Genomic DNA, 9,387 nt, shown 5'->3' with positions numbered 1-9,387 from the left:
TTCGCCCCATCTGCAGCGACTTCCGCTCTGGCCCTGGAGTCAGAACATCAGAAATCAGCCCCAGTCTACTGGGTGGCTCTCCTCTAAGGAGCCGCCTGGGGACGCCGGAAAGGCACGAGCTCCCCAGGAAGGGGCGCACTGTTCGTAGGGCTCGGGCGAGGAGTTCCGTGACCTCTCTCTCTCTTCTGGATGGAGGGGGATCAGGCTGTGGGGCAACCCGGGCACATCCCACTCTCCAGGTCGCGCGCGCCCCAGGCCCACCGCCCGCCATCATCTGGTCCAACCCGTTCCCTGGACAAGCACAGGGGAAACTGAGGTCGTCCAAGCCACACACTTGACAGGCCTAGGGACCAGGGCCCAAGTCTCTGAGCCTCCTTGAAAAAAAGAACGGGAACTTCTCTCCAGCTGGGAGCCTGGGGGGCTGGGTAGGACCAGGAGGTGTGCTGGGGCGCAGGGAGCCGACTCCGTGCGGAGCGCTCCCCTCCACCGCTGGGTGCATTCCTTCGCCCCTTCCTCCCTCCCCACGGAGTCCCACGCAAGTTTCAAGCCCCGAGCGCCCCAGTGGTGCAAGCCCCAGCGCCGCCATGACCCCGGTGCTATTTGATATTCGCCTCCCTGACACTCATTTAGGAGCTCGCGGCGGTAACGCAGACCTTGGACAAGTCCAGCCTGAAACCGTAGCCCTCTGAAAGGGGGGAGCTGGGGAGAACCTGATAGCTGGAAACTTCGTTGTCTCCAAAGGCTTTCGGGACATTTTAGCCCGGCTCCAGGTCCGCGGAGCGCCAGGGCGCCGCCAGAGCGGTGTAAACGTTAAATGTTAGCTATTTGTTCCAATGATTGGCATGAAAATCGACTCTCTCTAGTCTTCTTTTTTTCTCCCCTTCTCCCTCTTTCCTTTCCTTTCTCTTTCTCCCCCTCCGGATTCCCACAAATTCTGATCCAACCAGCGGCTCCTTGAATCCTACCCTTGGCCACCACCCAGATCAGAAGAAAATTGGCCCATTTGCAGAAAAACACCAACATCACAATGACAACCCGGCAGGAGGCCGGCAGGGAAAACTTTTTTTTGAGTTTGCTCCAGTTTTGGAGGCGATGCTATGCTACTCGTGGCATATGCTATTCACCTCCTTATTTGTCTTCTTAAAAAATGAATTTATTTTTAGTGTTTTCTTTCTTTGAAACTGAGCTGTAGAGAATGAAGTGTGGGTGTCATATTAGGAATTCGGGAGTGAGGTGCTCTTTATGAACAAGAGACAAACAGATGGGCAGATAAGGGAGTCACCTGGGGTCCCCAAGTTCCAGTTTACTGCTTAAGGGGAGCAGATCTCCCATCCAGAAACGGCACACTAACCACACTGCCCACAGAGGGGTCCCTTCCCCACCCCCTCCTCCCAGTCTCACCTAACCGCGAGCCTGCACTCTCTAAATGATAATACATTTGTCCCAGTCTCTTCCTGTTCCATTTGCCCTGGCCCGCTCTACCCAATTGCTCTGTTTATCTTCTCTGTTCTATCACTACCTGTGCTTTCTTCCAGCATAACCTTTTCAAACCCTGATTAGTGCAAGCTTCATTCTCCTCACTCCTGCTTTCTCCCAAACTTCCTCCCCTCTCCCGCCCCCGTCTGCCTCCTTCTTAAAAAGATTTTTGGAGCCGGCAAGATAAGATATGCAATCCTCTATCGGGAATCCTGTGATATTAAAGATCAAACGTGGCATCAATGGAAGACCAAATGCAGAGGGAAACAAAAGGGGGAGGCTGGGAGATGCTCATCAGCTAATTACAGCTGCAAATATTATGCAAATTTATCTTGGCACAGAAATGGAGAAAGCGAGTTTAAGTGCGGAGATAATGCCGGAAAATTGAATGTTCATCTGGGCATGGGAAGCGGCCCAGTAGGCTCCACTGGTCTGTTTCATCTAGGGAAGCACCGTTGTCACACTCCTATCAGATCATCTGCACTTCACTGGTTGGGGCTGAGAAATGAATATTACTTATAATTGATACTTGAAATTCTTGGAGTGATGCGTCATAAAGAGGGAAGAGAGGAAGGGAGGGAAGGGGTGAAGAGAAAGGGAAGAGGAAGAGGAGGAGGAGAGGGGAGTGGTGCCACTGGGAACATAGAACTGGAACTAGAAGTTTCAAGTCCTCCTTACGGAGGCCAATGGGAACTGGAAGATCAAGGGAACCGGGAAACAGGGTGTTACTCTATCTCCACCTAAAACCTGAATGATCTTGAATGATCTGTGTAATTAATTTTTTAAAAAACAAAAATCTGCAATTATTTGACTGCCTACTTTGCTTGAGAGTGTGACTAGGGGTGGAGGGGACCCTTGGGTACCCCCAAGAGAGGAGAATTCCAAGGTGGGATCTAAGGAGGGGGAGGGAGGGATCCTCATCTCTGCTTCTACCCCCAAGAGCACCCCTACTTCTTCCAACTCAACGGCTTCCTGTCAACATTCTTCAACCTACTCCAGAACCTCCTGGAAATTTGAGTCCAGGAAATAAACTCCAAATCCTCACTCTTCAAAAGTAAATGCTGCTAAACCTAGGGCAGAAAGATAATAGGGACTACACTGAATTCTTCAAAAAATTAAAAATTAAAAATTAAAAAAAAAACACCCTCCCACCTCCCAGTACAAAATCTACAGCAACCTGGAGAAACCTGGAGAATTTCAGACAAGCAACATTCGGTGCCAGCCATCCAATTGCCAAGAAATTATGAGCTGACGTCAGGAGGAACAATTGGAAGGCGAATATGTATGAATCTCCCCGCACTGGTTTGCATATTTGCCACGATTGTTTAATCCAAGCAACCAGAAAGTAATCAACAGGCACAGAAAAGCTTAAAGAGCACATTAGCGACGACTCCTGCCCCTGTGCCTTCCCGCAGCCCCGGGGTGTTGCTGGTGTTGTCAGGAACGCCTGGTGTAGCCTTGGATTCTGAAATGGGTTCTGTAAGAGGCAGCCTGTTGCATTTAGATGGCTTTTGTTCCTTTGGCCGGTAGGACATAAGACAAAAGAAACAAACATGCCAATTATTGAAACTAATTAGCCATTAAATGAGATGTGTGTCTTCTTCTAACTCTAAAATGGAGGGAAGTTAATAAGGATAGGTGGGGGAGGGGGCAGAGCGGGGAGATCCCACCCACCTCTGTTCCCTAGGAAAAGGAAACCAACACATATGCTGCATGTGTTAATAGACAAAGCCAGGAGAGTTGAATATATATGTGTGTGTGTGTGTGTGTATGTATATATGTGTGTATGTGTATATACATACACACACATACTTTTAGAAATAAGAGCAGTGACTCTGGAGGAGAAACTAATTTTTTTTCTTGTTTACTTAGAATGGGACTGCGGTGGGTGGGTTAGTTGGGGTGGGAGTTGCATGTGGGAGACAGAGAAAATCTCAGAAAAATGAGCATTATTGGTATCTTTCTATATAAAGATGCAAATGGCATTTTATCTTAACTTGGCCCTGTGCTTTAGTCAGTGTTTATGATTAATTATCTCCTTTTTCATAAAAATAAATCATGTTAAAAATTAGGATCTCGGCACTGGGGAGAAACTAAGTGCTGGTTTCAGGTCGATCTTGTTAATTTCAGCCTGAAATTGACACACTAATTAAAGAGCAGCGTGGTAAAGCACGAGCAGGCAAGATTATACCCAGCTCTTTTTTTTTTTTTTTATCAGATCTACCTTATATTTTCCCAATTAAAAACTGCAAAAAGCAGTTTCATTGCCCCAGGATAAAAAATAAGGGCCCCCTTTTCACAACGTTGGCCATCACTTTCTACCATCAGATTCATTGTGATGTATTAGATGCAATAAATTATCCCATGTAACAAAACATTGGGAGCTGAAAGGCAGATAATCTGGAAAGCAGAGATAAGGATTCATTATTCCAAATCATTATGAATCCAACGTTGCCTCTGACTTCTTTCTTAATCAGCTCCTCTGATCCTGGATATGTGAGCAGCACAGATAAGGAAAGAGTCGTTTATAATTCTCCACCTCGTCTAATATTTTAAAATAAAGTCAGAGGCAAGAAAACGCCATAAAACACTGGTGAGCAGGCAAGCGCCGAATGAAAAATCACTTCCATGTTATTATATCCACAGTAAGATTTAATTAAAATTCTCCACGTCCACGTGCTTTATTTTCAGATAGGATTTTTTCCCATCACGTAATAATTGATAGGAATTTGCAAACGGGGCTATTTATTTAGGGCGCCTGGGTGGAAGAGGTCTGATTTTTTTTTTTTAAATTTCCAGTGGTTGCTTTTCAAACTTTCATTTGAGACGTCCATAGTTCCACATTACCCAGGCCCCCATTGCACACCTCCCATACCCCCATCAAGGCTGCAGTTCTTGGTAAGGAAAACAGGGGAAGTTCTGAAAGTTGAATGTAATAAAATGTTCTGTTGATTTAAAAAAGAAGAAGCAAGGAGAATGCAAGGACTGAGTTTGTCCCCATGGCGTGCCTTATTGAAACCCTTCCAATGCCCCCACTTTCCCCATACATTTATACTAAAACAAATCTCAATGAGTGGAATTGAAAGATTAGAACTTTTAAACCGAGGCGAATACTGAGTGTGGGTTTTCATCTGGCAAATTTACTTTAAAGACCTAAACTGATCTGAAAGTAGATACAGCGAGATAAAAAGCAAAACTGAGAAGTCGGGTGAGGCTGAAGACTGATGGTCAGAAAGAAAACATATTTTGTGTGTTTTAAGGAAAAGAAATGGGATGTCGGGACCCTGCAAGAATAAATACGGCATGTGGGTCCCTCAGCCCTCCAGAGAACACATCTAAGTGATCACGCATTCTTAGAAAGATTGGCAATTCTGCCAATGACTTCTTCCTACAGGGTCTTCCTTTTGCTTTGTCCAACAGGTGAACTTTCTAGCTACACAAGCGCCACAGAGATCTGGACTCAATGTTTCTATTATCTATTAGTCATTTACGGATTTTATCTCCCCACGACCAGCGACTTCTCTTTATAGTGAAAATCCAATCAAATGCCTCAGCTTGTAACAATGTGGCCTTGGAAAACTTGCAGATCACACCGCCGGCTTAAAAGCCAGTGGAGGCTGCTGCCAATTAGGATGACGTGTTTGTGTTTGCCTCCAGGAAGAGTACCAAAGCCAAACTCTGTCGCCAGGCCCAGGAGCCTCAGTCCATCTCCAGCTGGGAGCCAACACACCCAGGGTGAAGGGGTTAAAAGGTGCATGGTAGGTGCTCCCTGGGGAGAAGGGAGGAATGGCATGAGGGATACCCAAAGTAGGGCACGTGGGTGTCAGGTGCAGGGAAGAGGGCACCAGCACTGGACTCCATGCCTTGGTGGCTGTGAGCTGGATCTGTGCCCTAAGTACGCATGGAGCACAGGTTCACTCAACTCTTGGGGGTGAAGCTACCCTGGTTCCCTCATGTGTGCTAGGTGAGGGCAGCGCCTGGGCGAGAGCAAGGTTCTGTTACCCCTTAGCACCTACCATATATATAGATGAACGCCCAGAATAAACGGGGGTTTTCTCCTTTCCCTGTCTCCCCAACACGCATGTACATATGTACGCACACCCAGAGACCTGAGCCATGAAGCAGGGAAGCAGCGCGGCGGGTTTTAAAAATTCAGAAAGCTACGTAAAGCTTCAGCAAAGCAGTATCTTCACAGTGCGCCAGGCCGATGTGCTCCGATCAGCCTTTCTGCCCAGGAAGTGTGACTAAGCAATCGGGACCGTCTGCCTTACTTTGTTCACTCCTCGAGATCAATTCTCTCCTTCCTCTACCCAACTTGTTCCCCACTCTCAGATGTTTCCTCTCTATCCTGGGATACTTCTCCCTCGTTAGTAGTGTTTCCAGAGTCCATCAAGATTGCAAGTCACGCCCGGCCGGCTGACTCGCACCCCCCCACCCGCCCCCCGTCTGACCGTTTCATTGACAAAACAGTTACATGTGTCTTAAGTTCTTTGGATTTTCTTTTTCCAAGCCTGGATGTCTCGTTGGCAGTTGAAACCCCTTCAAGGAAGGCTTCCTTTGCTCAAGGTAGAATTGGGGTGACCAGGGAGTCCTCGTGCGTGTGATCGGATTTCGCAACCCCTCACCCAGGAGTCACTTTAGACTTGGCGACGAGCAAGTGCCCGCGTCAGCAGAAAAGGAACGGAGAACAAGGCCGCCAGACCGACTGGAACCTGGGAAGGAGCGTCGCTGCCGCCGCCGCCGCCGCGGACGCGCAGGGGACCGGGTGGCCAAGGTGTGTACGGCAGAGTGGGGGAAGGGAACGCCAAATTGCGCCCTGGATCTCCGAAGGTGTCGTGGCACAGTTCAGGTGTTAAGAGACCGATCTTCGAGTCCCCCGGGAGGAGGTGGATGTGTGGAGGGAGGAAGAGGGAGGAATGGGAGAAGGGGGAACCAGAAGCCGCAGTGCGGAGCTTGGAGGAGGATGCAAGCGAGTGGGATAGCATCGGTCTCGTGGGCAGTAGCTTACACCCGGGCCCTGGGGGACAAGGGCTCTCCCTTCCCGGTGGGGATACCGGCCACACCCGTCTCCCCAGCGACCGACCGAGGCCCGAGTGGCACAGCCCCTCCGAGGTGTTGCGTCCCGGCAACAGGTTGGGTGCAAACCAGCAGGAGCGTGGCCTTCTCCCAAAGTCTCTGCCACTTGGTGGCGGAGAGCGACAGGGACAGGGCGGGCAGGTGCAGAGGGGATGCGCTCGCCACGAAGGGTGGGCTTGGTGGCCGCTGAAAGGGCTGGGAGACCCTCGCCCCCAGCTTTCCCCTCTCTTGGCCCGGATGGCGAAGGTTTGGACTCGTCTTCTTCCCCGTCGCGACGTACACCTGTGCCCCCACCCCCACCCCAATCGCAGCACCTCAGGCAGTGGGTCTGAGTGGAGGGTGATTTGGGGTTTAAGTGCCGGGAGGCAGGCGCCAGATCCGACGGGTGGGGGCAGTACCGGCCAGCGCGGAGAGCTGCGGCCCATTTCCCAACGTGGGTAGCGCCCTGCGCGCGCGCTCTGCACTCCGACCCGTCCGCATCCGCAGCTAGACCCGCACCCCGCACGCCAAATCGGGCCTCGGCTCCACTCCCAGCCACAACACCGTTTCTCCCGCCTGCGCTGACCCGTGGCCCCAACGCCACCCCTCCCCAAGACCCGGTGCCCTGCGCGCTGCTCCGCCAGCTCCCTTCCTACCTAGCTGGTCTGGGGGGCATCCACTGCGGCTTGATCTCCTGGCCCAGCCATGGGCCAATTTTGTTTTATTTCTCCCCAAAGATCTATTTATTTTGAAAGTCAGTCTCCAGATTCTTACTGTATAAATATTGTGAAGGGAAAACTCTACCTGTCAAAACAAATGGACCGTGACCTTTCTAACCCAATGTTTATGGAGTTTCATTTTACTCTTGGCGAAATTTATTCATGACAGATTCTCTCCGTGGATTATTTTGATCTCCTCAGCAGCAGGGGTAGGGAGCGTGCGGGACTCGGGGGGGGGGGGGAGGGTGTGATTCCAATGGGGAGGGACGGAGTTTAGGATCGGTTTCCTTCAGACATTTTATCTCCCCAGGTGGTCTCTGATTTCTGCTCCCTTATCTCATTCTCCTAGAAGGCAGATTTCTTTTTCCCCAAAAGTCTTGTTAAAGAGTTGGGGTCCCGAGAATCCCCTTCCCAAACTTCTCTTCGGTGTACCCATGTCATCCCCGTCTCCAAATAGTCTTTTATACCTGCTGGGAGGAGCACCAGCGGGGTAGAGACCAAGCCCAGTTATGGGACATCCTGCTTCTCCCAACTTTTTCTGGCCAGCTGTGGCTGAAGAGAGAGAGAAAGGTGGAGCGCGGGGCTTTTGGGGGGTATCAGCATCCACAGAAACAGGAGACGCCGTGGGAAGGCAGAGGGACAGCCCTGCGGGCAGAGGCGCTAGTTCACTGGCCCTGCTCGCGGTTGCCACCAGCTGGAGCTCTGGACGCTGGCCCTGGGTCCCTACTACTGGTAGCAGCAGGAGGAAAATGTCCCACACGCGTTTATCCTTACGGTAGCGGTAGCGAGCCAGTCAGCACTGCTGATGACATTTATAGTGTTAATTCCAGCCCTGCCTAAAGACATTGGGCTCCCTAGGCGCCAGGGGCAGGTCACATTTCAGGCAGTCCTCCCCGTCTCCTCCCCCGGCTCTGTCAGTCTCTCACACCCCTGATGTGCGGTTTGCGTGTTTGCAAAAGGGGGTGAAATTCATTCCCTCGCTCTTTCTTCTCCCCTCCCTCCCTTTCCCCCCTTCGCAACCCGGAAGAGCTCTGCTCTCCACCGTGAGCTGGGGAAGGCGGAGGGGAGGGGGCTCCGGGAAGCATGCACATCTCCCAGGTTTTACCTCTCGCTGGAAGCCCGCCCGAGATGCGGTAAGCAGTTCCAAGCGGCGGGCACGGCAGCAGCGGCGGCAACGGTGGCGGACTGTGCTTGTCATTCCTGCCTTCAGATCTCCAGCGAGTCCGGGGTGGGGGGAAAAATAAAAAACAGCTGGCCCTCGGGAGCAAGCTGCCCAGGTCAGTAAATGCAACTCTTTCTCCTCTCTCTCTCTCTCTCTCTCTCTCTCTCTCTCTCTCTCTCCCTGCCCCACGTGGAGAGAATTAGGAGGAGGTCTCGCCCCCAAAGGGACAGCTGACTCTAGAAGAAAGTGAACTAGACCACAGTCCATTATTGTTCTTTCTGCAATGACCTTGGGCGAGCGCGGTGTGTAAGTGTGTGGATGCCCTTGTGTGGAGCCAAGAGCTGTTAGAACTAGGGATGCAAAGAAGAAAAAACTGAACAGGAAAATAAGAGCCGGCAAGAATGCTTTTGGGGATGGGCCAGACCCGAGTTTTCCTCTGCAGGGAGAGGAATTGGGGGAAAACAACCTATATACTGGGAGCCTTCTCCCCAAGGCGGCTGTAGTGTCCCAGTGTCAATTTTGCGTTTATTTTCCTCTGCTTACAAGTGTAAGTTTAGGCTCATTGTCTCTGCATATAATTAAAGAAACAGCTGTGTGCTATAAGATAAAGTTGGAGCCCAGATGTGCCGGCATCTGGCATCTGCTGGGGAGCTGGCAATTGGGAGGTGTCCTGGCTTCCAGGAGCACCCTGAGGCAGAGTAGGGGTAGGGGGGGTAGGGGAGGAAACCACAGCCTCCCACCGTGGGTGTGCAGGGTCAGGGGAGGGGGCAGAGGAGACCAGATTTGGACTTCCTCCTGGGACCTCACACCAACGGCCCCCTACAAGAAGTGGCTCCAAGGCAGCTATCCCACAAAGACAGCTGATGTTAAAATGAAAGCGAAGTGGAGTGAATCCAAGCAGGCCAGCTGCTTTTATACCTGCCTTTTCTTCCTGTGGGATAGCACAAGGGGCCGGAAGAAATTGACACAAGAAAA

Source organism: Oryctolagus cuniculus, chromosome 13, assembly GCF_964237555.1.
Source record: "Oryctolagus cuniculus chromosome 13, mOryCun1.1, whole genome shotgun sequence".
Classification (NCBI taxonomy): Eukaryota; Metazoa; Chordata; class Mammalia; order Lagomorpha; family Leporidae; genus Oryctolagus; species Oryctolagus cuniculus.
The sequence above is the reverse complement of the archived record's forward strand: the minus strand, read 5'-3'. Positions refer to the sequence as shown.